This window comes from Perissodus microlepis, chromosome 23, assembly GCF_051167445.1.
Source record: "Perissodus microlepis isolate ML-2025 ecotype Zambia chromosome 23, ASM5116744v1, whole genome shotgun sequence".
Taxonomy (NCBI): domain Eukaryota; kingdom Metazoa; phylum Chordata; class Actinopteri; order Cichliformes; family Cichlidae; genus Perissodus; species Perissodus microlepis.
This window is the reverse complement of record NC_140482.1, coordinates 7,172,154-7,199,816: the sequence shown is the minus strand read 5'-3', so window position 1 is coordinate 7,199,816 and position 27,663 is coordinate 7,172,154. Positions and strand designations below refer to the sequence as shown.

Genomic DNA, 27,663 nt, shown 5'->3' with positions numbered 1-27,663 from the left:
CACAAGGAAAACCATTTTTTTCGGAGGTGTTTTATGAGGTGTTACCGTTGTGGAATGCTTTTCGACTGAGTCTTAAGAGCTTAGATAGGAAAGAGGCCCTTGGTTTCAGGAAAAGAAAAGTGAAGAGCTGTAGCCATCTGTGCTGTGCTAAAAAAAAACTAATTAGCTAAAGTATGGGGACACTTTTCACCATTCTTTGATAGGTTTATGGCTAAAGCAGCAGTCCAAAAAGAGAATCTGAGAACAACACGTATAAACCTGCATATTTCACATTGCATTCTCAAAAGTCCTAGTTTTCCTGGCCTTTAAAAGTGCCATAATTTTGGGGAAAGAAATGCGTCAATGGACAACCGGTGCCTAGCTCTCAAAGCTGGTGAAAGAGAGTCTGAGTGAGAGAACCTAACCTTTCTTCTTATTAAGAATATGCCAAACATTTTGCTGTCTTGGAAAGCTCCTCACCCTCGAGCCCGATCACGTTGGCTGGAAGATGTCATGTTCTTTTTAAAAATGGGGAAAATAAAATTTAGACTCAGAGGAAATGTTAATAGGTTCTCACAGATGTGGCAGCCTTTTATCATTTACTTTAACTCATTGAAAACATTTACAACAGACTAAACTTTTGTACCATGGGGTTCCCTTTTGTTATGGTTTTGGGAGGGAGTTGATTTTTTAATTATTTTTTTTGTTTGTTTTTTTTGTTGTTGTTTTTTGTTTTTCTTCCTTTTTTTCTCTTTCTTTTTTCTGTTTTATTGTTATCATCCGAATTTTAATGGCCTAATCTGTTTTGATATATGTCTTTATATCGGTTGGTACTTGCTGTATTGGGCCTGATATGTCAAATTACATGTGCAAAACTTTATAAAGAGGGAAAAAAAAAAAAAGAATATGCCAAACATTTAACTTGACCACTTCTAAGGTTTTCGCTATCCCTTTATCTTAGGTTTATTTGGTTTTTCAGCCTAATGATAGCCTGCTTCACTCACATTATCATCTGTTTGGAACATATATTCAGAGTTTTTCCCATCGTCTATGGAACCAGCCCCCAGTTTGGGAGACAGATGCCCTCTCTACTTTTTGGATTAGGCTTAAAACTTTACTTTTTGATAAAACATATTGTTAGGGCTGGAAAAGATGACCCTCAATCTTCCTTTAGATACATATGTAATAGGCCTAAGCTGCTGGGGGCTTCCCATAATGCACTGAGTGTTTCTTCCTTACTCACCTGTTCATGGAGGGGCAGCTGGGGGTCGTGGTAAATGGCTGCCCTTTCCTCGGCCTGGTTCCGGTTTCTTCTGTTAAAAGGTAGTTTTTCCTTCCCACTATTGCCAAGTGCTCTCTCAAAGGGGGTAGTTCGATTTTGGGGGGGTTTCTCTATTATTGTAGGGTCTTTACCTTACAATATAAAGCTCCTTGAGGTGATTATTATTGCAATTTTGGTTCTATATAAATAAAACTGAATTGAACTAATCTGAACTGAACACTTTGATTCAATTTCAGATTTTTCGTATGTCTAATTTGAAAAAGGATAGCAAGAAAATTGCTTTTCAGTCAATTAATTATTTTTGAACCTCTGAAAACAGCTATAAAAAAACATCAGCAAAACATAATTCCAAATCCTATTCTTTTATTATACACCCTGTATTACAGCTGAAAGTCTGCACTTTAGTCACATTTGAATTGTTTTGGACCTAACTGTATGTGGAAAAATACAAGTCTGAACAACAGTAAATGAGAAGCTGAGGATAAAAAATTGCTCAGGGTAGGGCAGTGTGTTGCGTGGCCCCCATTAGTCATATATTAATTAGCTCAATATAAATGTCTCCTGTAAGCCTTAAACTATATGTTGTTTGCTGTTGTATTAAACGTATTATCCCACATTTTCCTTTCTCTCTCCTCCTCAGCTTGTAACAATTACTCACATGTAGCCTCCATCCTGAACGATTACATCCTGTGGGTTTGGCACTTTGATCCTTACATATTGATGTGTTTGCCCAGGTGTTTGCATTGCTCACTGAGGATATAGGGATGACAAAGGGTTCTCAGCCTGACTCAGTCCGTGGAGAATATGTTTCTTTTTTTGATGTTGGATAAAAGGCCTCGATTGCACCACCAAAGAGTATTATAATGCAGGCAGCATGCAGGAAGTTACGGTTTTATTATGGAGTCCCTTTTGAAATGAAACACTTGGTCTTTTCATGAACCAGAACTCTGACTTGGATTAAGGCAAAAGGACAGAAACCACACAAAGGTTCTTAAAAATGAGGTCCCACTAGAGGATAATGAGGTTATGTGCCTAGATTTGGACCAGAGGCGTGGGCCCACCCTTCAGCCCTCTGAAATGTTTCCTCTGACAGTTTGCTGCTTTGACACACTGTGGATGGGTCACAAATCCTATGTTTTCTTGGGGGAACTTTCTGCACGACAAAGTCAGTAAAATATGCAGGGGATTAAAAACACATACAGTCTGCAAACACAGCGTTGCCCTTGCCAAAGAAGTATAAACACATGCCTCACTCCATGACACAACCACCCACCCTTCTCTCTTCGGCTCTTCTTACCATCAGCAGATTTTTCCAGAAGAATGTTAAAACACTGGAGTCGTGTCCTGGCAGCGCGACCGTGCTTGTTGATCACAGCCCTTTTGTTTACTGCCCAGGAATCCAAATGTGTCATTACAAGACGAGGCTCTGCTCCTCGCAGAAACCCTATCCACTGTCAGACTGTTCTCCCTCACCGCCTCTGTTAAATAAGTGTTTGGTGAAAGACGGAGGGTGTAATGAAGGAATCTCAGCTTGTGTTTCTTCAGATGAGGACTTATAAACATTTCACCATCAACGAATTACTTATGAGCGGGTTTACAGGTGCTCTTGTGTACTTCTCCTCTCGTTTTATTAGCAACAAATCAATCCTCACAATCTGTAAATGACAAGGAGGAAACTTTAATGCTTAAAGTTCCAGTCAAGGCACAGCAAACATGCTACAAAACAACAGCAGTGTGAAGCTGACTTTTTTTGGTGTTAGCAATCATATCAAAGTTCTAGACACCATGTTAGTCATGGATCTCATGAAGTTGTGTTTGCCTAATTCAACTCTGTAAGCAGCACTTACGTAGTGTCCCCATTATCACAGAGAATTAAATATTTAGATACGATGGGATTGAACTAAATGAACTTTTTCCGCATTCTGCATTTGTATTCATGCAAACATGATGGAAGCACAGCCTGAACTCTCTCAGGCAGCTTTCATGTCATTTCTTTAAGGAGTCTTCAGGAATAGTTCTCGAGGCTTCTTGAAGGACATTCAAAGCTCTTCTCTGGATGTTTCTGCCTGTTGTTATCTGCCTGTTCATCAGAAATGTTCTCAGTGGAAGGGTATCTGTCAAGGAGGCCATTCTTAAGGAAGGGAAACAGGGACAAAAGTCTAAGGTATGCCACACTGCACAACCTCAAGTGAAAATTTGAGGCAATGGGCCTTAAGAGGTGATAACTATATATGAAATCTTTAGTTCAAATAGTCTTTAATATGTAAAGAGGAGGTCAGGAGAGAGATCAGAGATCTGTAAAATAAATTTTAGAGAAACTTGTTGGTAAAAGTCAAATTAAGTTTCTACTTTTTAATGTTTAAGTTTATATTATGTGTTTCTGGTAAACTTCAAATAGACCTGAAGGTTTCATTTCAAGGGTTAACAATTGACATGATTGCATTTTACATTTGTCTAGGCATAGCTAACCAACAGGCTCGAAATAAAACGGGTTTTAAGCACTTAGTAAAACTGCTGATTGAGACACTAATGCCATGCAGGATTTTCTGCCAAATCTTTGGCTGATTTGGAGACTGTCTTTCAGCACTAATGCTGATACCTAAGAGCAAGTGTGAAAAACCATTTGTCTCTGCTTTGTCAAACCTGTCATTACATTTGTATGTGCTTGCAAGCATGAAGGTGTGCGTGTCTTTTTCTAAGGAGCAACTCCTGAAATTCACCTGTGGGCACTGTGATTTTCTGTTTTTGCCAGACTCTGGCTGACAGAAGGAGACTACACCATCAGATAAGCGTGACAGCATGTCAGAGTGTAGTAAACGCTCAGAGCAAAGATGCCTGGAATGCATTTCCTCCTGTCAGAAGGGGAAAGGGTGTGGGTGTAATTACACCACAAATGACCGTATTTCTTTTTAATAATACAGGAATTACAGCTGACAGATTAGCGCAGACACGTGTGTTTTGCGGGGGGATTTCTTTTTTTACTTTTTTTTCTGTCGTTCTTTAATTTGTCTCTTTTTCCGCTCCGCCCCGCCCCGCCCAGAAGAGAGGTTTCTATCACAACTTCACACACTTCCAAGGTAGCTGGAGGAGAGGAAGGCAAAAAGTTCGAGACACAACATTTGTACGTAGAACAAAGAGTGTGGTCCGCACTGAAAACAGAAAGTTTATCAGTTCAACTTCGTAGTTTCAGGCCTCAGAATCTGGTTTGGCTGCTTTCACTGCTTTAGGACATTGATTTGAAATTGCCTCTACAATACATACTTCAGTTTTATTGTCATTGTATGATGCAAACTATTTAAAACCACACAATTATTGCTACAGTGTCCCCCTCTTTGCCTCCTCTCTGCCTTTTATTGACCAACCCAGTTTCTTTGCATATTTTTCCTCATGTCTGGCTCTGTGATCACAGCGCTGTGCCAAGTAGGTTTCGGCATCGTTGTCAGTCCGCCCTCATTCCAGCTCGGTGACCCTAAACAAGGAGAGACAGGGACAAATAAAAATGAGGGTGACGCTGATTTCAGAGACTGGAGTTGAACCAAAAAGCTAAAACACTTAGAATTATTGACTTATTCATATTTTCCTGCATTACAAGGGACTTGCAATAGTGAGGAATTCGCTCATTTTAGAATACAGTACCTCATGTATGAACATAAGGCAAGTATGCATCTGCCTTGGCCTTACAAAACAAGTGAAGAATCTAATTTACTGCCATCAGCACACAGTGAGCGGGTAAAATAACAGCTGTTTAATACGCCAGTCCATTACAGCCACAAATTATGGTTTCAAGTATCACAGTATAAGCAGATTAGTGCAATTATCTGTTGCCGCAGCCATTTTGCAATAAACTGTCATCATGTGAAAAAAAATTAAAGTTTTTTTGGGGCAAGTTTGGGAAATACCGCTGACAGGAACAAGTGTCTGTGTTGCACAGAAGTCTAACCTCTGGTTCAGAGTCTGGGAATGTCCTGAATAATTTAGTGTTGACACCAAATAATGAGATAGTCCCAGATACCAACCCTGAGCGGAGGTCACAGGCTATGGTCCTGCAGGAATAAGGCAACGTGTGATGAGCGGCACATGGAAAAAGACGCAGGGAAGGAAGTGTCATGGTCCTGAGTCTGCCGACTCAGTGTTTTGTGTCTCTTTATGCTTTTGTTTATTCTGAGTATGTATTCTGTTATGATTTGCCATTTGTTAGGTTTCTGTTCTGCGCCTGCCCTGGTCCTACTTCTGTGTTCTGTCTGTCTATGGTGTCACACTGTCTGTTTGTGAATCTGTCTGTTTAGTTCAGTGTGTCTGAGTTTCCTGTTTTATTCTGAAGGTCCCCGTCTCATGTGAGTGTGTTCAGGTTACGTTTCCCCTGTCCCGTCAGCTCTGACTTCTCCCAGGCGTGTTGCCCTCCTGTCTCTCATCCCCTGATTACTGCTGTGTGTATTTAAGCCCTGTGTGTTCTCCTGCTTGTTGCCGGTTCGTCTGTGTTCCGGTCCTCTCTGTGCGTCTTGCTGCACCGCACCTTGTTTTGTGTGTTCTCAGGTTTGTTATTTAGTTTTCCCAGTTTAGGTTTCTTTAGTTACTTGTCATCCCTCACTGCCTGTTTGCCATTACACCACCTTGTAAATAAATGTCACTCGAATCATCAGTCATTGCCTGCATTTTGGGTCCTCCTTTCCTCCAACACCACACGGCTCGCCTCGGCAGCCATGACAGGAAGAGTGTCTGACAGTGTTACTAGCATATATAATACTTTATTTACCTTATATAGCAATAAGGAGGTCAAATATAGTGATAACGAGGTAAAATGAGGTTAGGTTATAAGGGTGCACAGTTCCATTAAGTCCATAATATCACATGTTTTGCTATCTCATGTGTGTGTTATGGTTCCAATGTCCACTGGAAACATTTCAGGCCATTTCCAAGCAGTCTGCCCTACATACAAAATGTTGTTGATTGTTTTTCTGATTTTAGGGATTTTCATGCCATTTGGTCACTTTAGTCTCTGAAGTGGTTTGGTTTAAGGCCAAATAGCAGCCACTTAGTCTTCCTGTTTGTTGTATGTGCTAGTACATGTTCAGTTGATAACAGGCTAAGTTAAGATGCTGAGCTTTGTAAATGCTTCAAGTTTTTACTTATGTAAACATTTAGCTCAACGCCCTAGCCGCTAGCAGAGCTGTACACTTTAACACCAATTCACAGGAACACCTTGACATCAATTAAACCCTCCTATTATATAAGGGGGAAATCGCATAGTTTATTTATTTCTGATTTCCAACAAAGTTATTTATATTATATACATGGTATATAATATAAATAACAATGGCTACATTGTATATTGCAGACCTTCCCAAAGTGTGGGGCCCAGAGCCATTGCAGGGGGGGCGTGGTTTGAAAAGGAAAAAACAAAACAAAAAAAACAACGCTTGGACACTGCTAGCACGGGGCTCCCACACAAACGCAAATCAGGAGATGAAGCATCACTGAATATGTTTCCAAACCAACTTTATTCTAAGCCAAAGACTAGAAAATATGGTGAAGCATATCTGCCCTTTGGTTTCACCTGCACAAGTGCCGAGGTAGGTCTCCCCTGCAGAATTGGATTTCCCTTCGTCGGGAGCAGTGTTGGGCTCTTCAAATCACGGACAAACAGCATCCCACATTCTTGATTTTTAGTTCACAAACACTTGTTATAATAACTAACTACTCCTGACATTTTGGAGATGTTAGCTCTTTATACAGTAAAGTTACAGCTGGATACAAATAATATCAGGCTGATCCTGCCACAATTTGTTCCCTCTGTCTAAATCACAGACAAACAGCATCCAACAGTTGTTTATGTTTTTGAACCAATTTTGCACAGAGAGGCATTTTTTGAAAAATGTATTGATAGCAATGTTGAATATTATTACACAGGGAAAAAGCAACTACACGTAAAATAATTACACCGTGACGCCTCTGCATTTCTAAACGGAGGGACGGTAACTGCGTGTGTGTATGTAAGCGTGTAAAACCTGAAGATAGAGACAAAATACTGTTAATCTGACTATCTGCCATTCTGCAATTCATCTCATGTAAACAATAACGTGGCGCACAGCGTGACGTGAAAAAAGGCACATACCTTTGACGTTGCGTGACGAAGTCTGTATTCCTCGTCCACACGTAAACGAAAAAAAAGGAGTTTTAAAAATCTCCTTTTTCGGTGATTCACGCCGTTTACGTGTGGACGAAACAGCTGCGTTTTCAAAAATACCCATGTAGGTGTAGACGTAGCATAAAAGAGTTAGTAGTTTATTTTATTACTACCTGTAATTTATTGCAGGTTACTTGTATTTGCTTAATTGTTTACTAAATGTTTGAGGTGTGAAATAAACCGCAATGGAGCAAAATATGGGTGTGTGTGGTTGGAGGATGTGTTCGTGCGTGCGTGTGCGCGCGCGAGGGGGGGCGTGAACATTTTTCTTTTAAAACAAAGGGGGGCCTAGCAAAAAAAGTTTGGGAACTACTGGTATATTGTATATTACGGAGCCCCGCAGGGGACATGGGAGAAAAAAAAATTAAGACGGACTTTTGCGAGATCTCGCAAAACTAACTCGGGAGCCGCATTCTTCCCGTTAGCTCGAAGCTAACGGGAAGAATGCGGCTAAAACTTTTGCGAGATTTCGCAAAAGTTTTGCGAGATCCCGAGTATGTTTTGCGAGAGCTCGCAAAAGTTTTGCGAGATCCCGAGTTTGTTTTGCGAGAGCTCGCAAAAGTTTTGCGAGATCCCGAGTTTGTTTTGCGAGAGCTCGCAAAAGTTTTGCGAGATCTCGTGTTTGTTTTGCGAGAGCTCGCAAAAGTCCGTCTTAATTTTTTTTTCTCCCATGTCCCCTCCGGGGCTCCGTAGTATATACCTTACCTTATTTAATCCTTTTTCACATTCTGAGTAGAAAATGTGGCTGGATATTGACTGAAGAGATCAAAACTGGCTTTTCAAGCAGTTTTTTGTGTAAAACCAGTTATCTGGAAGAGTGGGTCCCATTAGCTTACTTAATAATCGTCACAAAGTGTGAATACCTCTATTAAAAAAGAGTTTTTTACACTTTACGCTCTACAGGCTTCAGTTAGCGTGTTAAATGTTAAAGTTCTTGAAAGCACTATTAGAAAAAGGCTGAACAACTATAGTTTGTGTAGAAGGTTTGACAGGAGAAAGGCTCTTCTCTTTAAAAAGAACATGGCGCATGACTTGAGTTTACAAAGTTGCACCTGAACAAACCACAAGAATTCTTGAACAATGTCCTTTGGACAGACCAGAACAAAGTGGAGATGTTTTTTCATAATGCACAGCACCATTTTTAACAAAAAACTAACAAATGCTATTGCCGCAAACAACACATTCCAGCTGCTACGCATGGTGGTGGAGGGGTGATGATTTGGGCTTGTTTTACAGCCGCAGGACCCTGGGCATCTTGCAGGCACTAAGTGGACCATGAACACCTCTGTATACCAATGTTTCCTAAAGTGAAATGCAAGGCCATCTGTCTAACAGCTAAAGCTTGGACCAAACTGGCTCATGCAACAGGACAATGATCCCAAGCACAGCAACAGATCTACAACAGTATGACTGGAACAAAAGGGAACAAAATGTCGCAATGGTCCAGTCAAAGTCGAAGTTTCAATCTGGTTGAAATGTTGTGGCAGGACCTTAAAAGAGCTGCGCATATAAAAATGTCCACAAACCTCAATTAAATGATGCAATGTTGTAGAGAAGATTGGGCCAAAATTCCTCCGCAGTTATGTGAGAGACTGATAAAGTCATACAGGAAACAACTGCCTCATGTTTTTTGTTGTTATGTGGTTCTACAAGCTTTTGAATCATAGCATGTACTTACAGGGACTGGAAAACATAACTTGAAGAAGCAATAGAATGGAATAGAAGCAATAGGCAGAAGCCGAGAAGGAAGGAGAGAGAAAGATCACAATGGGGAGTTTTTATTAGACTCTGTTGGGCTTGTTTTGATGGGGCTAGTAAAAAGACAGACTGTCCATCAATCAGCATTTTTGTCCTTCTTGCTCTTCTAGAAAAGTGAAACAGAGGCCTTATCGTGGTTTTATAATCACATATGACATGTGTGCACATGTGCATAAAGTTTCCACATTCCAGAGAAATGCTTGTCAGACAGGCAAGGCTTGATGACAGAGTGTTCTTCCAACAAAGTCACCAATTAAGAATCACAACTTTAACTGCTCGACACATAAAAATGGATATCAGCTGTGTTATACATCGACCGATCCATGATTGCGTTACACACGAAGCCGGAGACACACAGTTGTGTAACACATCTGTGTTTACAGAAGCACAGACAGCCTGTGAGCACTGAGATTAGCAGGCTGTAGGAGGGAGATGAACATGCCACAACAGTTTGGGATGACGTGCTAATAAACGACAGGAGCAACCATCCAATCTAATGCGGAAGTCCTCACAGAGAGAGTTTGAATTGTTGTTTGTCGCCTCTGCCTGGCTTCCTTTGTGTATCATTTCTGTTTTCACTTTTAACATATTATTCGCTGCAGCAAGACTTCTGACCAAAACATCTAAGTATTCACATGTGACACCATTGCTAATACAGCTGCACTGGCTCCCCATTGAATTCAGTCCTTTCAAGATTTTCGTACTGACTTCTAGAGCTCTTCATGGACAAGCACCTGCCTACATGATTGAACTTCTTGTCCCCAGCAGTCTCTTAGGTCATGTAATCAGGGTTTACTTGTCATTCATCATACAAGGCTGAGAACTAAGGGAGACAGAGCTTTTGCCACTGTGGCTCCCAGACTGTGGAGCTCTCTCCCACTGAGCTTAAGATCTCTGGACTCAGTAGCTTCTTTTAAAAAACAACTAAAAACACATCATTTTAGAATTGCATTTTATTAACTGTTGTCTGTTTTGTTTTATACTTTGTTATCCTTGTGTGAAGCACTTTGTGATCTTTTATCTAGAAAGGTGTTATATAAATAAAGTTTTACTTATTTACTATTTCTGTCAGTTCTTTGGAACAGTATTTTGTCCTAGCTACTGTTGACGTACTATTGGAATTAGTCATGACATATTTGTTTTGAGGTCCCTAAAATGACAGGTTTCCTCTGTGCATGCCAGACAACAGCATATTAACATGATGTACAGGTTTGGAGACATGCCGGGCTTCACTTGGCCAACTGACCTAGAACAGAGGCTAAAGATATGAGGTGAAATGAGTGGAATAAATATCATTTTTTTGTGGAATGAAGAATTTCTATATACTTAACTTTGACATTTGTGTGATTAAAATTGATTCGGGATACATTCAATGATTGTGCAGGTTTTTTTGCAGATTCATGGGGTACGATTTGAACCCGGGCTGGCCGCCCACTCATCCCAGTGAGCTAATCCGGTGCTACGCTTTTGCAGTTTTAATTATAATGTGTGACATGCAACAAACCGTCGATCAGATAAACTGTGCTGTGAACTAACAGAACCTTCGGCTTTACCTTCTGGATCCGCATGTTTACACCAGGTGGCCTTCCTGACGTAAAGCTGCCATTCCTCAGGGCTTGGGCCTGGCACTAGCTCATGATCCCTGAGACCTCACAGTTTCAGACCGGGGGATCTGTCACGTGTAGGGTAAGTGTGTTAACCACTATAAACTGTAGTGTGAAGGAGTTAGTGTTTATTTTATGAGGAGTGTGACAAGCCACGTGGGCTGGTTCTACTTCTGCTTTTTCCCAATCTTTGTTTAATCAGCCACTTACTCACCTCAGTATATTTACTCTGTGTCGTTTCCCCCTGTAGTCCCCAGATTGTCTATTTATCACTGACTTGTTGAGTAGTCCAGTAATTCCATGTGGTCATTAGGATTCTTCACCTCTGACTATTTCCTGTTCATGACCTGAGCATTCTGGTGTTTTTGAGGTTTTGTATGTTTTCTTGTATTTCTGACTCATCCCTGCCTGTTCTAGTTGCCTCACCTGGCATAAGAACATCTTTCATTCATCTCTAGTTGGCTTCTAAATCCAAAATACACAAAACTAAAAATAATTTTTTTTCACACTGTAGTCTGTTATTTGAGTCTTTGCTATGGGCCTGGTCATAACCAAGATTTTACTCCTTTACATATCATGATCTGATCTCAACCAGCTTACACCACAAAACACACCACAACAACAGCATCACCTCTTCCTCATAACAGCTCTTAGCTGTGGCAGCTGGCAGGACTGTTTTTATTGTAGGTGTCTCAGAGATAGTGAGCAAAGAGCTGAAAAAAGTGACTAGTCACAGAGACAAGTCGTTTGACTGCCACATTAAACAAGAGCAGCCTTTGACTCCAGTTCTCTGCCAAGGCTGAAACTTTTACAGAAATTTACTTATAAATATGAAAGTTAGAAATTATAAACTACATAAAAACAATACTTTGTAAAACCTAGACTGGATACAGACAAGATATACTGTAGATATCTATTAGAGATCATATGGTGTCCAACTTTGCCTAGTGACAATTCACAGGGGCCCCTCTAATCAGCATTTGTCAGTAACAGGTTATATGCAACTGTTGCTACATAGTGTAGTGGTTAACACATTCAGTTGGCAAATGAAATGTCTTTAATTTAATTCCAGCTGGATACCAATCCCCTGTGGTTTTGCATCAGGAAGGGCATCGAGATAAAACTCCGCCAAATCAAACATGTTGACGTACAAGTTGTGGTGACTCCTTATGACAAGGAAGCAGTCAAAATAATTTTTTTCTACCTTACATGTAATCTGAGAACAACAGTAGGTGAAACATTACCTTATATATATCTGAAACCACCTTTATTTCAGGAACAATGCTCAACATCAAGACAACCGTAGTCCCCAACTACTAACGAGGTGAGATTATCTGACTCCTGGCCACGTGCCCTCGACTTGGCCACATGTCAGCCAGCAGAGTGGGATATTAATTAAAGCTGAATTTCAAAGGAATGGAAAGAAATAATATGATGCTCGTGGACATCACATGATTCAAGTGTTTCTCCTCCATTGTTAAGGCTTGACTAGTAGCTTTTAGCTATTTAGCGTTATATCTATTAGTATTTCCGCTCATCACTGTATTGCTTTTCGATATCCTCTTTCTCTTTTCAGTTTTCTTTTTGTCAGAAGTCTGAAGGAAAAAAATCATCTTACACAGAATCAATGAGAGAGAATGGAGTTGAAGCTAGTTTCAGGGAGTTTTTTAAGTAACAGCAGTAAAGCTGCCTCCTTTAGTTAGTCCCTTGTCTCTCAGTCCTGCAGTTGGGTCCTATTTTGCGTCCCACACAGCAGGCAGAGCAGGACATACCTGACAATTCATCACCTCTTCCTCATAACAATACAGTTTCATCAGTGATTTAATTTTGTCTCATAGCTAGTGAGTGACAAGCTGAAAAAGTGTCTAGTCATGGTGACAAGTCGTTTGAGAAAAGATGAAAAGCAATGGCATGCAAAATAAGAAAGAATACTCTGTAACATTAAACCAGAGCTGTTTGTGATTTCTTTCCTCTGCCAAGGCTGAAACTTCCCTCTACAATATGCATTACTTGGACCTGTAGTTAGAACCTGGTCTAATGTCCATTCCTTGTGTTTCTTGGCCCAAACAAATCCTTTTCCTTAGTAGTTTTTTCTTAGCAGCTGTTTGACCATAGAGGCCTGATTCACACAGTGTCCTTTGAACAGTTGGTGTAGAGATGCGTCTGGGCTCTAATCTGAGGTGCTGCTAACTTGCGAGTTCTGAGGCTGTTGACTCAGATGAATTTATCCTCAGCAGCAGAGGTGACTCTTGGTCTTCCTTTCCTGAGAGTCCTCATGTCATCCAGTTTCCACGTAGCAACTGCACTTGGGGACACATTCAGAGTTTCAGCTATTTTCTGAACTGACTGAGCTTCAGTTCTTAAAATATTGATGGTCTGTCGTTTCTCTTTACTTAGCTGATTGGTTCTTGCCATAATATGATTTCTAACAGTTGTCAAATAGAGCTGTCAGCTGTGTACCAACCTGACCAGTGTTGGGCAAGTAATCAGTTATAGTTATTTCTTCAAGTAACTAAGTTACAATATTATAAAAGTAACAATTACCATGAAAAGTAACGATTGTGTTACTTTCTCCTCTTAATGGAACTTGCTATAATACTAAAATATAAATTACTAAACATACTTGAACATACTAAAATATATATTCAACTGTTTGTTATAAAACTGAATATATAACTGAAGTAAATGGCCACAGAAGGAACTAACAGGAAACTATTAACTATTCAAATGTTGCTTTGTGATAATGTGAAATAAAACACCAATCAGATCAATTTTAATAATTGTAGATAGAATTAATTTTCTATTTGTAATAAATAATACAATAAAACATGTTGTTTTAGAACATTCGATATTATTGCACATCAACAGGATGCAACTGGCTATCAATGATTGTTAAATTAAATTATGCTTTTAAGCAATGTAAACTGTCACAGCTTCAGACAACTGTGACTGAACAAGGATTTTCTTCCACACAAAAGTAAAATAGCTGAAGTGATTTCAATGTAATACTGAGAAAGTACGTGCACCGTATAACATAACCAAGGTATAAAAATGTAAACAGGTAATACAAATGTAAACTTCATGGCTGTCGTTTGCCATTGGCAGTCCATCACAAGTCACACAAGTGTTGTTCTCACAGTAGATGTCTGTTAAAGTGACCTGTTTTAATGTCCTCTGTTTTTTTAAAATATAAAGAATTCTTATTTGTAACATCCCCAACTCTTTACATCTATTCATCCAAGCCATTAAACTAATGGTTATATCTCAAAACAATGAGCTTCTCAAACTTCTGATCAGAGAGCCTGTTCCACTTTGGAGAGAAGACAAGCTTCCCAAGGCTAAACAGTCTCTCTACCGAGGCACTGGAAAGCGTGGCTGCACTGTATCTTAGTGAAATTTTCTTTATCAGTTCATATCTATTCAGAGAGTCCTTTCCATGTGATGCTGATTTGAAATAATCTATGACTTGACTTTTACCAGTAGCAGAAGTGTCAGTCATCTCACTTTCAAAGGAAAAAAAGTCATCCTCTGTGGCTGAGACTGTGCTAAGTTGGCGTGTTGAAACACCCTAAAGGTGGTTGACAATGACCAAACTCTCTTGGGATTTTCAGATACAGATGGACAAACTGGTGATAGCTAGATATAGTGGTGGTGGACAAGCAGAGGAAGATGACCGTAATGATAAATGTAGCTATACCCAGTGACAGCAACATCTGGAAATGCTGACATGAGAAGAAATACCAAGGGATGAAGGACGAGCTAGAGAAGAGATGGGAAGATGTGGAAACTGAAAGCAACAGTGGTAACAGTTCTCAGGGCAGTAACGTCCAAACTGGGAGAGTGGCTCCAGCAGATTCCATGATCTTTGTCCAGGAGACCGCAGTCCTAGGAACTGCTTTTCAAAAGTGCTTTCATTATAGAGAAAAAGTTAAGCCACTTTACCTCAAGGTTTTAAAATACAGACCAATCTGAATTAAGCAAGTTTTGACCCTAGGTTTCTAATTTTGCTTGTTTGTGGTAGGAATAATGTTCTTTTCATTTAAAAAGTTCACTGCTGAGAAATAACACTGAACAGGTACACCTATTCATCCTTAATTTGAAAGGTTAACTAAAAATCATAAAATCATCAAACAGAAAGCTAACTAACTCCTGGAGTCTCATTTTAATGTAAACCTATCAAATTATCACCAAATATCTGATTCATCTCATATTAAGTAACTCTGATGATCCAAAAGCCTAAACATGGCATGTAGGATTTAAAGGAGGTTGAACATACTGTTCAGAAAATGTGACAAACAGAAGGAAGTACGGCCAAAATGTCATTATGCAACCCTGTATTATAAAAATTAATGGCATTACTTAGCAATACAAAAGACCCTTCCACTGACTGAAGAATGAACATGTGTAGTTTCAAAAGGAATTAATGGAAATAAATGTACTTGCTGACATATAGCTATGCCTTCACACAGGAAAAGCTCATGAAAATCTCTAAAAGGCTTAGAAAGTAATGCCGCACCCAAATCCACTGCAGCAAGTCCACACAAGACACAGATGTATAGGGATGGGTATCGAAAACCACAGTTTCAATTCCTTGGAATTGTTTGCCATTTTTGCAAACGATTCCCTTATCGATTCCAGTCGCCCCGAATGACGTCACCACGTTGCGGAGCGTCATTTACCTGGCAGGAAACATGGCGGCTCAAACGCTCAAAAGTTTGGTTATACTTTTTGAGAACGGATGACAACAGGGCAACTTGCAATACTTGCAAAGTAGATATTTCATTTAAGGGAGGAAACACTACGAATATGCAAAAGCATTTGCTCACAAAACACGCGATAACCTTAAATGAATGTCGTGTTTTTAATTCCGCTCCGGACTCGTGAGTCTCAACCCAGCAGCAGCGGTAACGTTTGCACGTCCTCTCCCGTTAATGCGGCAGGTAAATAATCAACAACAGTGCACATTATGTTAGCGCGATCTGCCTTATTACAAAACCTGCCATTACTGTGCATTTAGGTGACCATGATGAGAGAGACAGACGGAGTCTGGCTGGCTCAGATGCTGGCAGTTCTCGCTGCAGTCTACCGGTAGCGTCTCCTTTCAGGCCAGGATAGACGAATGTCACCGAGCAGTGACTAAGTTTGTGGTAAAGGCTTGCACCCATTTGCCACAGCAGATGCCCCGATTTTCGGTAAGTGAATGTGTTTAATTGTAGGCAGGGACATTACTGGATATTCTTGTGTAATTGCTACAGAATAATTTACGTTATACTTTGTTATTGCTACAGAAGAATATTTATTTTATTATTTTACATTTACAATTTTTTTTCCTGGGGACCCTGTGACACCCCATTGAAGAGCCGTAGGCTGGATCTCTTAAGATCTCACTGCTGGGTTTGTAAGGCCATGTTACTCCTAAATTTCTATCTTGTTCAAAGAGAAGATATAAAACAAAGTTCTAAGCTATTCGACCTTAGTGTTCTCCTTTTTAAAAAAGAATCGATAAGAGAATCGATAAAGGATTGAATCGTTAAACAGAATCGAAAATGGAATCGGAATCGTGAAAATCTTATCAATACCCATCCCTAGTCACGTATACAGATCAACTCAAAATCAGAACTCAAAAAGCTTACAGCAAATTAGCCCCTGCAGTCTCATTTATTAATATAAATCTATCAAATCACTTAGGATTTCAAGGAAGTGAGAATGTGTCAAACAGAAGGAATTACGGCCATTTTTAGCTACAAAATGCCACAGGAAAAATATCGTTAGAGAAACCCATTTTATGAAAAAAAACATGCGTTACTTAGGAATACAAAAGCCTCTTCAACTGAAATTGCACAATGAACATCATTGTGCAATTTCAAAAGGCTTTAATGGTATTAACCCTCTCAAGGCAGGCTTGCAGATTTGCAACAAGTAAAAACTAACAACCTGATTACCCCACATAAATATTTTATGAGTTTTTTTTACTCAGAAGTACCACTGCAGGTATTCTTTTGTGCATTAGCAACAAAAACTTAATTTGAGCCTGAGAGGGTTAAACATGCTTTCTGATATATCGTCTCCCCTTTGCACATGAAAAACTCACAAAAATCTTAAAGCCTGAAAAAACAGTGGCACACTGTTTTTCCAGAACATCGAATCCAACACATACAAGACGAAGATCTATACGTCACATATACACACCAGCGAAAAATCTTAAGGTCACAAAAAATACAGCTAACTAGCTGGTGCAGTCTCATATTTTACTATAAATCTATCAAATCATAATCACATAGCTCAAATTAAGTAGCAATCTAAAGGTCCGAATGCGTAAATTTGCATTTAAGATTTCAAGGACGTGGAAATACCGTGCAGTGAAAGTTAACTACAAAATGCTACAGGCAAAATGTCGTTACGCAACCCTGTTTGAAAATATAAATGATGTTCCTTAGCAATACAAAAGACCCTTCCACTGACTGAAGAATGAGTGTCAATGCCTAGTTTCAAAAGGATTCATTACATTTAATTGCTGACATATTGCCACACCTTGACACATAAGAAGCTGATAAAAACCTCTAAGTCTTAGAAAACAGTGGCACACCCTAAAACCACTACATCAATTCCCATACATACATGACGCAGACGCATATGTCACGTATGCAGATTATTTGTTCCAAGCCTGCTTCCCCCACAGTGACTGCTTCTCATCTGCTGCTCCACCTCCTACACCTACACCTGTGATGTCCTCAGTATCCTCAGTGTACCGGAGGACAGGAGGAGAGTTTAACTGTGAACTGGGAGCCTGCAAAACTCATATGGTGTTTCTACGTTTTGTGGCTCTTTATTCAGATTAATTGCTCAGGACAACGACAAACAACAGAGGTCTAGTGCACCTGAATGATAGAAGCTCCGCCCACTTGATCCCTGAGTATATTTTGTCGCGCTCAGGCTGCTTTTTACTTCAGCACCTGGCAAGACTACAGAGAGACGCGTGTCAAGTTACAACCGGTAGGTACAAGACATTTATTCTTGTGTGCAGGTGTATCTGTGTGTGTGTGTGACTACATAGTTTCACTTGGAATAAATGATACTCTGATTTTGAAGCATTTTAAATATTGTGTTAGTTTTAGTCATGTTTTAAGGCACATCTCTAAATCTTTGCGTATATCATATTAAAAAAATTAGATGCAGAATAATTTAAAATGATGTTTAACGTGTGTTGAAAATTTGTTTGATTTAATCTCAGGTGAAGCTAGGATATTAAACCCAATATTCATAACCCTGCCATTTCCTTGTGATATGTAAAAGAAACAGTGCAGCCTTATGAAAAAAAAAAAAAGCTGAGTCATTCTCAGCACAAAGGCATGCTTTACATACCCCGTCTCTGTCTTATAACTTTGGATCACATGTCCTGATGTGGCTTTATACTAAAAGTGTTCATGAAAAAGTCTTTCATGGAGTGGCAACATGTAAAGCAGGTTGGTTTACACATACGCTTCCAGCACTCGGATTTTTCATGCTTCTTTTGTTGACGGCTTCCGTCTGCTGCTCAACCACAATCCCACACCCACATGACACAGCAAAATATCCAATTATAAGGTGTCGGATTCCCAGAAACAGTAATGTGATGGAATTATACAAAATCAGCATCTGAAGTTTAACGCAGATACAAAGAAACATCTTTGAAAAGAGGTTTGAGGGATTTTGATGCTATGCTAGTTAGCAGGTTGTTTTTAACTCTGTGCTTTAACAAAGTTAAGCAGCTTAGCCATGCAAAGGGGTTTTAACACCTATAACTGATCTGTCTAACATCCATGTCACTGAGGTCTCACACTTCAGCATGTTAATGTTAAAAATGAACCCTCACCACCAGCCTCCCTCCCATAAAAAAGAAAGAAATAGCTGTTTCCACAATATCCAGCTTATTTGTATCTATCTAGGAGTCGGTTAACAACAGCAACAACATGCTATTGTTTTTCTGTTCAAACACTGCGTGGCAGCCATAAATGGCATGGCCACCCGCGTGGTCTATACGGTAAGTCTTTTATTCATCTCTGTGTGCTACTATAGACTGATGTCATTTGCGTTAAAGTGTGTATGTTATTTGCAGCCCCTATTTAGCTGGATGGATTTTATAAAGCCTGCCAAAGGTGACCACAAGCCTTTCTTGTGATCCTACCACAGTGCTGAGGCAGCTACTTGGATTTGGCACATGTGGTTTTCTGTCATCACCATGTGGAACTTTGGCTTGCATTAAGTCCTTTTGATGTGTTGTTGGCAAGAAAATTAAAAAGAATAACTGAAACCAGTAATGCGGGTTGAGTCCAACCCACCCACCCACCCTGAACTGAAATCAAACAATGGCCAAGATCCCCGTGGTTCAACTGGATGTCAATGACAGGAGGACAACACTGATGCTGTTACGTGTTTACGAACCTTGGCTCTGTTAAGAGTTACTTCTGTAACTAAAGGGAGGCTGTTATGCGTTGTTCTTAATCATGTCCCATCACAGAAATGAGGAAAATTTCAAACACGTCTAATATTGTGTATTATAGGTAGCTTTTTATTAGCATGCTAGTTTTTCATTTTGTCAATCGTGCCAATGAAGATGTGTAAATGTATATGTAGATGTAGATAATGTGTGCAGGTCAAAGGTCAAAATACTGGACTCCAAAACAGATAAGTCATCAGGCAGGACTGCTGTCTTTTCACACATTCATTTTGATACATCTTAGCAATGGCAGATATGTGCCAATTGACAAATCAGAATTTGCAGTTTAACATAATCTAATTTATGTTTTTTGGACAAACTTTTTTTGGAGGCTCAGTCTCACTAGAGTAAAAATAGGACACCGACATCCTTGTGATTAGGAGAAATCTGTGCTTGCCCAGTGTTTGCAACCATATGCTTTATTACAAGTAGTTGTAACAACCAACTGGTCACAAAGAGGCTGATCATGCAACACCCTCCCCACCTCTGTGCAAACACTTTCTATTTGTACGGTCCACATAGGAGGCAATCTGTCGCCAAACAAAGCAACTCGACCTGAACGCACTCCCAGCCAGACATTGTCATATAATTGCCATCTTATTTATAAACCCAGACAGATTTCTAACACAGTGCAATTAGTCTGAGTCAGTCTGCACTGATAAGCACAACTCATGCGTCTTGGCTATAGGGCACTGAACTCAACTGCCTGCCAGCTGGTTGAATTCGGACTTTAATCTTATATAAAAGAATATTTTACAGTTAAATTGTCCTGCATCAACTACATCACTATTTGTGGGGGAAATTCTGGATTTCTGTTTCGAACTTTAGATATAACTACTTTCATCCAGATTTCTGAAATCTGTAAGTAGTTAATGTGAATTACTGTTTATGCAGATGGTAGCAGAATTGCAATTTTTGCTGATTTATCACAGTTAATTGTAATATTATCACAAACAGATTGCAACCATCAACTTGAACCCTTTCAATTTCACACCAGTAGCAGACTGGCTCTACCTTATTGCCATATTCCTTGCCATCTTTGAAAGAACCACTTGAAAGACAACGAGAATACAAGTTCATTGCATTCAGTGTCAGTAATTTTGGTCGTGCTGTGACCTCCGACCATCGGTTTTCCTGAGTATAGCATTAGGTTGTTGCGCCACATTCCCTCATGTGGCACTAAAGGGAACTATAGCTGCAACTATGATTTTAACCATCTCACGTCAGATCAACAACTTGCTCTAACAAACAAAATCAGCATGGCAATTGTCCCAAATGTTTCTGTCCAAACGCCTCCTCGCTCTGCCCTGTTTTCCTGTACTCTGGTTGGTCAGAGAGTTAAAGGGCCTCTCCACAAACTTCCCAGTGCAGCAGTGTGGCACTCCAAACCCCTTGACCAAGGTGCTTAACCTCAATTAAGTCTCTTTGCGTCCAGGCGTATGAAACGGTCGTCGATGGAATTCAAACCCCTCGCCAAGTCAGCAAAGAAAAGAGTAATAAAATAATAAAAAATCTGGTTGCAATGGAAGCAATGGCCTGTGATGATATAATTACTTCGCTGGTACCCCGCAACTTTTCATGTGCACAACAGCGAAGACATGTCGGGTGCAAGTCACCAGGAATTAATCAAGCTATTAATTTTTTGCAGGCTTTAAACAGCAGCCTCCATCCAGTCAATTCATGAACCTGCCGCCAAAGTTAGATCCCCACAGAGTTTTCTTCATATCTTTAATTCTTCACAGGGATGGAAAATCCGGGCCTTTTCATTTGCTGTCAGTGGTGTCAGAAGGGGGGCTTATTATTTGATGTTTTGAGATAATCCATCGCTACATTCCTCTCTGGGGCAAACTCGGTCCAGAGTGTGAAGGTCTGGCAGCCTCAGCCAGATTAGATGGATTAATTACTCTATAGCTGACTTGGTGGCTGAAGGCTTTGCTTCCACACTCACATCTATCCTCCTTTTGCAAAGGAAAAATAAACAATAACCCATTACCTTCAAACTAGTTCAGCTGTATCACATGTTATCCAGGCATCTTGTATAAAGTGTAATGTATGATGTAGTGGCTACTCTGTCTTTGCTCCCTCAGTGTTGCATTTAGTTTCCTGGATGTCACACTGGCAAACCAAAGTGTTAAAATATTCAGTTTACACATAAAGCCTACTGTTCTGGTTGCTTGAGGCCATTTAGAGTAAATAAGTCATTATGAGTCCAACATCCTGACTTATAAAAGTCCCATGATATGATCATTTAGCCCCTGGTTTCAGGCTCAGTGCACAACAGGAATCCGGGTTTGTTTAGCTCTCCTAGATTTGCCTGCGAGCCCAGTTCATCCCAGGCAAAGGGCTGGATGGGGGAAAGAGAGACAGGGTCGTACTCAGTTCTCTGTAAAATTATCCACACGAACAGCGAATTAATTAATCAAGCACCATTAAGGTGCTACCTCGAAGGCTTAGTGAGACTTCACATCTGCAAAACAGGTAAGCACAGCACGAGGAGGAAGTGATGTTTGCCTGAGAATCATATGTCAAAATTATTTTGGAAAGTCATTAACAAATGAATTTATCAACCTTTTTAGCAAATAACTGCTTTTAACTAGATGGCTTTATCTTGCTGAGGGCTTATTTGACTATTTGGGATATCATGGGTGTAGGTGTTCCCCTGCTGTTATTCAACTATTTGGGGGCTACATGCAACACTTTGAATTGTTTTTCTGGATAAAATGTCTGAAAATGTGGGCCACAATCCTCAGTTTTAGATGAAGCAGACTCTCTCAGATCTGACAAAGGTTTGCAAATTAATGTCTAATTTTTACACAGTGGACTCAGTCTGAGTCAGTCTGCAGTAATGAGTGCAACTTGCATCTCTTGGCAATAGGTCAACTGGTTGCCAACATGTGTTGTGTTTATACTCCCGTATAACATTGAAATGCCTGTGTTATTTTGTTGGTATCTGTTCTGTAGCAACTACACCACTGTTCATGGAGAAATGTCAGATTTCTGCTTCAAATCTATGAGATTCTGGCTGGAATCTCAATGTCAAAAGTTAATGTGAATTTTTCTGTATGCGGGTGTCAACAGATGGCAACAGATTTGCAGTTTTGGAACTAATTGCCAATTTGACCCCATCTGAAACTAATAGCTGACTGATAGCCAACTGCCTCTGTCAAGATGCACCAAAGTCCCTTTGAAGGCAGGAATTCACTGAGTGGTTACAGACCTGGTCCTCGTCTTTGACGTAGCCATTTCAGAGGCGACAAGATCAGAAGTCCATTGCACAAGTTGGCAATAATTTTGTCTCCAACCACTATTTCCCCCAACTTTACTGTAGCATTGACTGACTGCACAAATGTTCTTGTTTACTGTAGACGTTAAATAAAATGGTTAATTTAATCTAAAGGCTAATTAACTGTAAGTAAGTACTGCAGAAACCTCTGGTTCTAACGTTGTCTTGTTATTCCTAGCAATGATTCTTAAAATGTTAGCTGAAGAGAAGTTTGTTTGCATTTGAACCTCACAAAAACACCAATATATATATAAAATATTTCCAGAAGCAGTTATTTAATCCAAGAGACTCTTGATTACATATTTTCTGTCAGTGGAGTGTTGCTGCCAGTGGTGGAGCAGAGCCATCACTGCATTGTTGCTTTTTTAAAGCCAGACCACATTTCAGCAGGTTTGAGAAAGACGGTCAGACGGGATAATTTACATAAGAAGAAAAACAATATGGAAAAAATCTGCAGGTTGCATATGTTAAATCAGCTATAATAGCCACTGCTGTCAGTGATCCCAACTCTGGGCCCAATTGTTTTGTGCTGCTGTATTCGCACAACTGTCCTCTCAGACAAGAAACTCTCAGGAGACGGATACCCTCTCTATTTTTGAGGTTGGGCTTAAAACGTTCTTTTTTGATAAAGGTTATAGTTAGGGTTGGATCAGGTGATCAGTTTTTTAAATCCTGTTCTTGGCAGCTTTTGCAATCAGAATTATGATCTGAACGCACTGTTGTGCCAAACACATTTTGCTTTTCCAAGATCAGCTCTATACAGTCTCTATAGCCTCCTCTTGTTCAGGGTTTATCTGTTTACTTCTTCATTTCTATTTGTGTTATTTCAGTTATTACATTATATGTGGTCTACATTAATACAATGTCTAAGGCAGGACAGGCAAAAAAAAAAGGGGGGGGGGGAGCAAAGAAAAGCAAAATGTATTGCCAAGTGCACCTGTGAGAAAACAAACATACAACACCTCAAATGCAAACATTCAAAAATGCATACATATGTTACATAAATCAACAGTCTCCTTGTGGTGCATGTGAGAGAGAGAGTGTGGAGTGTTTGTATGTTTGTATGTGTCTTTATCACGAAATGCACTTGAAAATAAGGTTGGGAAGACACAATAATGCCCCCTAGGCAGGTGGAGTAGGATCTGGGAAAACCGGGTCATCCACAGCCCCCAAGAGTACTAATGACCTAAGACCACTACTCTCCGTGATGCCTGTGCACCCATCTCAGCAGAAGAAGGAGGGGGGCCCTAGATGGGGTGCCCACGTCCAAGGGGTGGGCGTCCCAGAGGACCCCAGGTGATTGGCAACCAGCCCCGCTATAGGCCTGCCACCCTAGTAAAAGCCAAGATCATGGTCCCAGGGCTCCAGGCGCCCAAAAACTGCCCGGTGCCCAGCATAGCCACACGGAAGGTCCAAGCCACCCTGGACCACCAAAGGACTGGGTCAACAACCACACCAGAACATCCAGCCACGCGCCCCAGTACCAACAAGTACCTGCATTCCACTGAGGGGATAGCAGCACCCAGCAGGGAGTAGTGGGGAGGAACACCACCTAACACCAGTCATCCACTCAAGTGCAACAGACACACACAGCAAAGTGACAAGAAACACTGGCCTGGGTCTGGGACAAGCTGCACCAGCAACGGATGCTCCCTCACCTGGACACCCCACCCAATGAGCCTGTGGGCAACAAGGAGCACCCAAGGCGCAGACTAGACTTCCCAGCTTCATGATTCATCAATTTTAAATAATAGCTTATACATTTTTGTATTGCAGATATTTAATAATTTTGTTATCCAGTAGATATTTCCAGACTCAGTTGACTGTGACTGAATTTTTCCTGTATGCATGATTTAAGTTGCTGATATTCAAGAAATGTGTTGTTGCTGATTCTATCATTTGTACATAAGTAATTCAAATGAAATAAACTGTCTGCCTTGTATAACTTGCTTTAGGTTTTTTGTCCCTTTTAAATGCCATGATTAAAAATGTAGTATTTCCTTTTTCTGACAAATATCTGGAAGTGTTCAAACTTGGCTATGATAGGTCTGGGTCTGTTGATTTCCCAAACGATGGACACAATGGAAGCAGATGATTTTAATTCCATCCTCTGGGAGTTTCAAGTGAGTCTGGGTGAAGTGACTCATAAGGGTCTTCTTCTGCCTTCGCTGGTATTCCTTAAAGCACCAAGTTCTCCCTCATGCTGCTGGCCTGGAGCTTGATGACAGTTTCCTTGAGTTTTTCGTTTGCTTCTGAGAGTCTGGTGCCTCATTGAGGGATTTTCATTGACTCTTTGAGGGTGGCGTTTTCAGCACTGAGTGTTTCCAACTGCTGCTAGCTGAACTCAATGGACTTATGCAGATCCTGAAAATCTTTATGCAGGATTTCCAGGAGGGACAGGCGTGCGTCAAAACTGGACTATTTTTTATCTATGGACACCAAAATGTCAACTATGTCACTGTTTTGTGGAGAAGCTGGCTCCAGTGAGTCTTTGAGGTGGCTTCATTTCGAGGACGGCTTTCCTTTGCTGCTGGAGGGAATCGGCGCCTTGTTATCTGGTTTCCCCATAACAACACGCTCAAAACATCCGTCAATATACTGCTGCAAACTGTCCAGGTCTTCTTTGCGATCCTCCGGAGTGATAAAGTTGGTTAGAATGTGAGCATAGCTCTTCTCACTTACCTGACTCACTTATCTGTTACCCTTGCTTAGTTATACTGCAGTAGACCTAGATTACTGGGGACTTACCATGAAGGACTGAGTGTTTCTTCCTCTGTCAGCTCTTTTCACTTAGTATGAGTTTATACACCACTCGCCATTTAATCATTAGTTATTCTCAAACGGGCTCTCTTCTGCAGCCATGTGCTGTCTCTGGTCACAGCAGATGGTTGCCCCTACACGAGCTTGGTTCTGACAGAAGTTTCTTTCTGTTACAAGAGATGTTTTCCTTCCTGCTGTCACCAAGTGCTTGCTCATATGGGTCTGTCTGACTGTTGGGATTTCTCTAGTTTGTTGGGTCTTCACCTTACAATATAAACCGCCTTTTGGTGACTGTTGTTGGGATTTGGCGCTATATAAATAATTTGATTCTTAGAGGGAACTACTTTAAGCGCTTAGAAATCTCCAGGAACAATTATGAGCACCAAATAATCCAGCCCACCACCAACCTCAGAGGAACCCACTATAGTGTGGACATAAGGCCATATGTTACACTCAAATGATCCCTCTTTTATGAGGTGTGTTTTTAACACAGGTTAAAGAGGAAAGGGTATCAGCCACAGGAATGCTTACCTATTTAAAACATGGGGGAGCAGAAGATCCCGACCGCATCGAGTCCTTGAAAATTCCACTTTGACAGGGTTCAAATGAGGCGAGATCACTGTTTTAACTTCTTCCAGTGTGACTGACCTGAAGGTTAAAGCGTTTGTTAACGTGTCAGACTGGAATGCCTCGGAAAAATAGAATCACTCTCAAAAAAAAAAGAATTACACTCACCTTTCTGGTCTGCTAGCTGGAAGACTGTAATCACATAGATGGACTTGTGTTGTAAAACATTCGGATTAAGAAAATGGATCAGTTACAAAGAAATTCTGTCAAGAAAAACCTTATTATTTTAACTAAATTTGGTTTATTAAATGTTTTGTAAGCTGTCAAAGTCAATCTGCATTGGTTTTATTTATAGAAGCAAGTGATTATATCTCGACTTTATTTGACCAATCAGAGGCACAGTAGAGATGGTGCTATTCATGTCTGCAGGCAGGAAGTGTTCAGTATATATATACATTATAATATTATATATGAGATTTTCTTTTTGGTTTTGGTTTTGTGTAGCTTGTATCTACCTTTAGCCAAGACTTTGTGAACATTAATCCTTTATCAGATCTACCAAAAATCCAATCTTAACCCTATTACATTACAAACATACATCAAACTTAATAAGCTGTATTTATACCAACCATTTATAATAACCAAATTCAAGAGTTCTTCTAGAGTATGTTTGTAACTGTTTCTCTGAGCCAATGGTGATCACACATAGTGTATTTGTACATCACCATGTGACTGACACCCTAATTTAGCTCCAGTGAGTGAGTAGTCAGATATTAGTCAGATACCTGTATAAGGCACCTTTTGCAGGCACTACGTCAGCAGTGACTACAGCTGGGAAGCCCAGCGAATCTGACACCTTACATTATCAAAGGATCTCTGTTTACACTCACAATATGCGCATCAGTTACACACCCAACAAAAACGTACCTGAAACTTCAATACCCATAATTCTTTTGTATTTGCCTGCCATGCAGTCCAAGTTTTGTTATTTGTCTTCTGTCAGTGTACGGGACATTTCCAGGCTGCAAGCTTTTCACACAGAGGTGTTTATTTGTGCTTTACATGGAACTGTTGTGAGAAAAAAATCATCCTAAAATATTACTTTTTTCTTTCAGTCAATGCTCCCACTCACACCAGTTTAGGTATCTTTAATACCAGTAGCTACCTCTTTATATCTTTAACTTTTAGTTTTACATATCTAACACTGGCCCTGAATTAGGTCCCAAAATGTTTTAATTATTTTTTTAGTTGCTGTTTTTGTTGTTTTTGAAGTTGTTACCTGTGCTGCATGCGTGTAATACGAGCAACCACTTTACAGTACTTGTGAGTAACGTGAGCAACTGTTTCACTGTAATTATGATTGCATGTGTTTTGGACAGTTACCAGGTTTATATGAGTGCTCGGATTGTGTTCATAGGAAGGGCTCAAAGCAGACGGACCCGATAATCAAATTGTGTAATGTGAGCAACTACTTTCCTGTAAAGCCCAGGCTTGTGATGCGCATACACACACACTAACACACACACAAAGTGGCTGTGTATGGGTTCACTCTGACTGTGTTTAGTGGAAGGGCTCTAATCAGATGCCCCACAGTCAAGTTGAATCTGTGAATTTTCATCCTTTCTTTAATCAGCCTTTAAAAAAAGCCTGGAAGTAAGCTGCAAGAGTTTCACAATGCCTACCACTGTACAGTATATCAGTGACCTAGTGCCCTGGATACAAGACAGCAATAAAATGAGCTATAAAGCATTTAGAGCACAGCTATGCCTG

At 40.2% G+C, this 27,663-nt stretch overlaps 1 protein-coding gene across 1 annotated transcript in view; it reads left to right on the top strand.

The window, feature by feature from the left end:
* Positions 1–17,606: 17,606 nt before the first annotated feature.
* The window catches only part of LOC146360903 (sodium- and chloride-dependent GABA transporter 2-like), a 34,410-nt gene continuing 24,353 nt past the window's right edge, over positions 17,607–27,663 (top strand). Inside the window, exon 1 of the mRNA XM_084921500.1 lies at positions 17,607–17,800. The gene's annotated coding sequence lies outside the window, so the exon portion shown is untranslated. The remainder of the gene's footprint in view (positions 17,801–27,663) is intronic.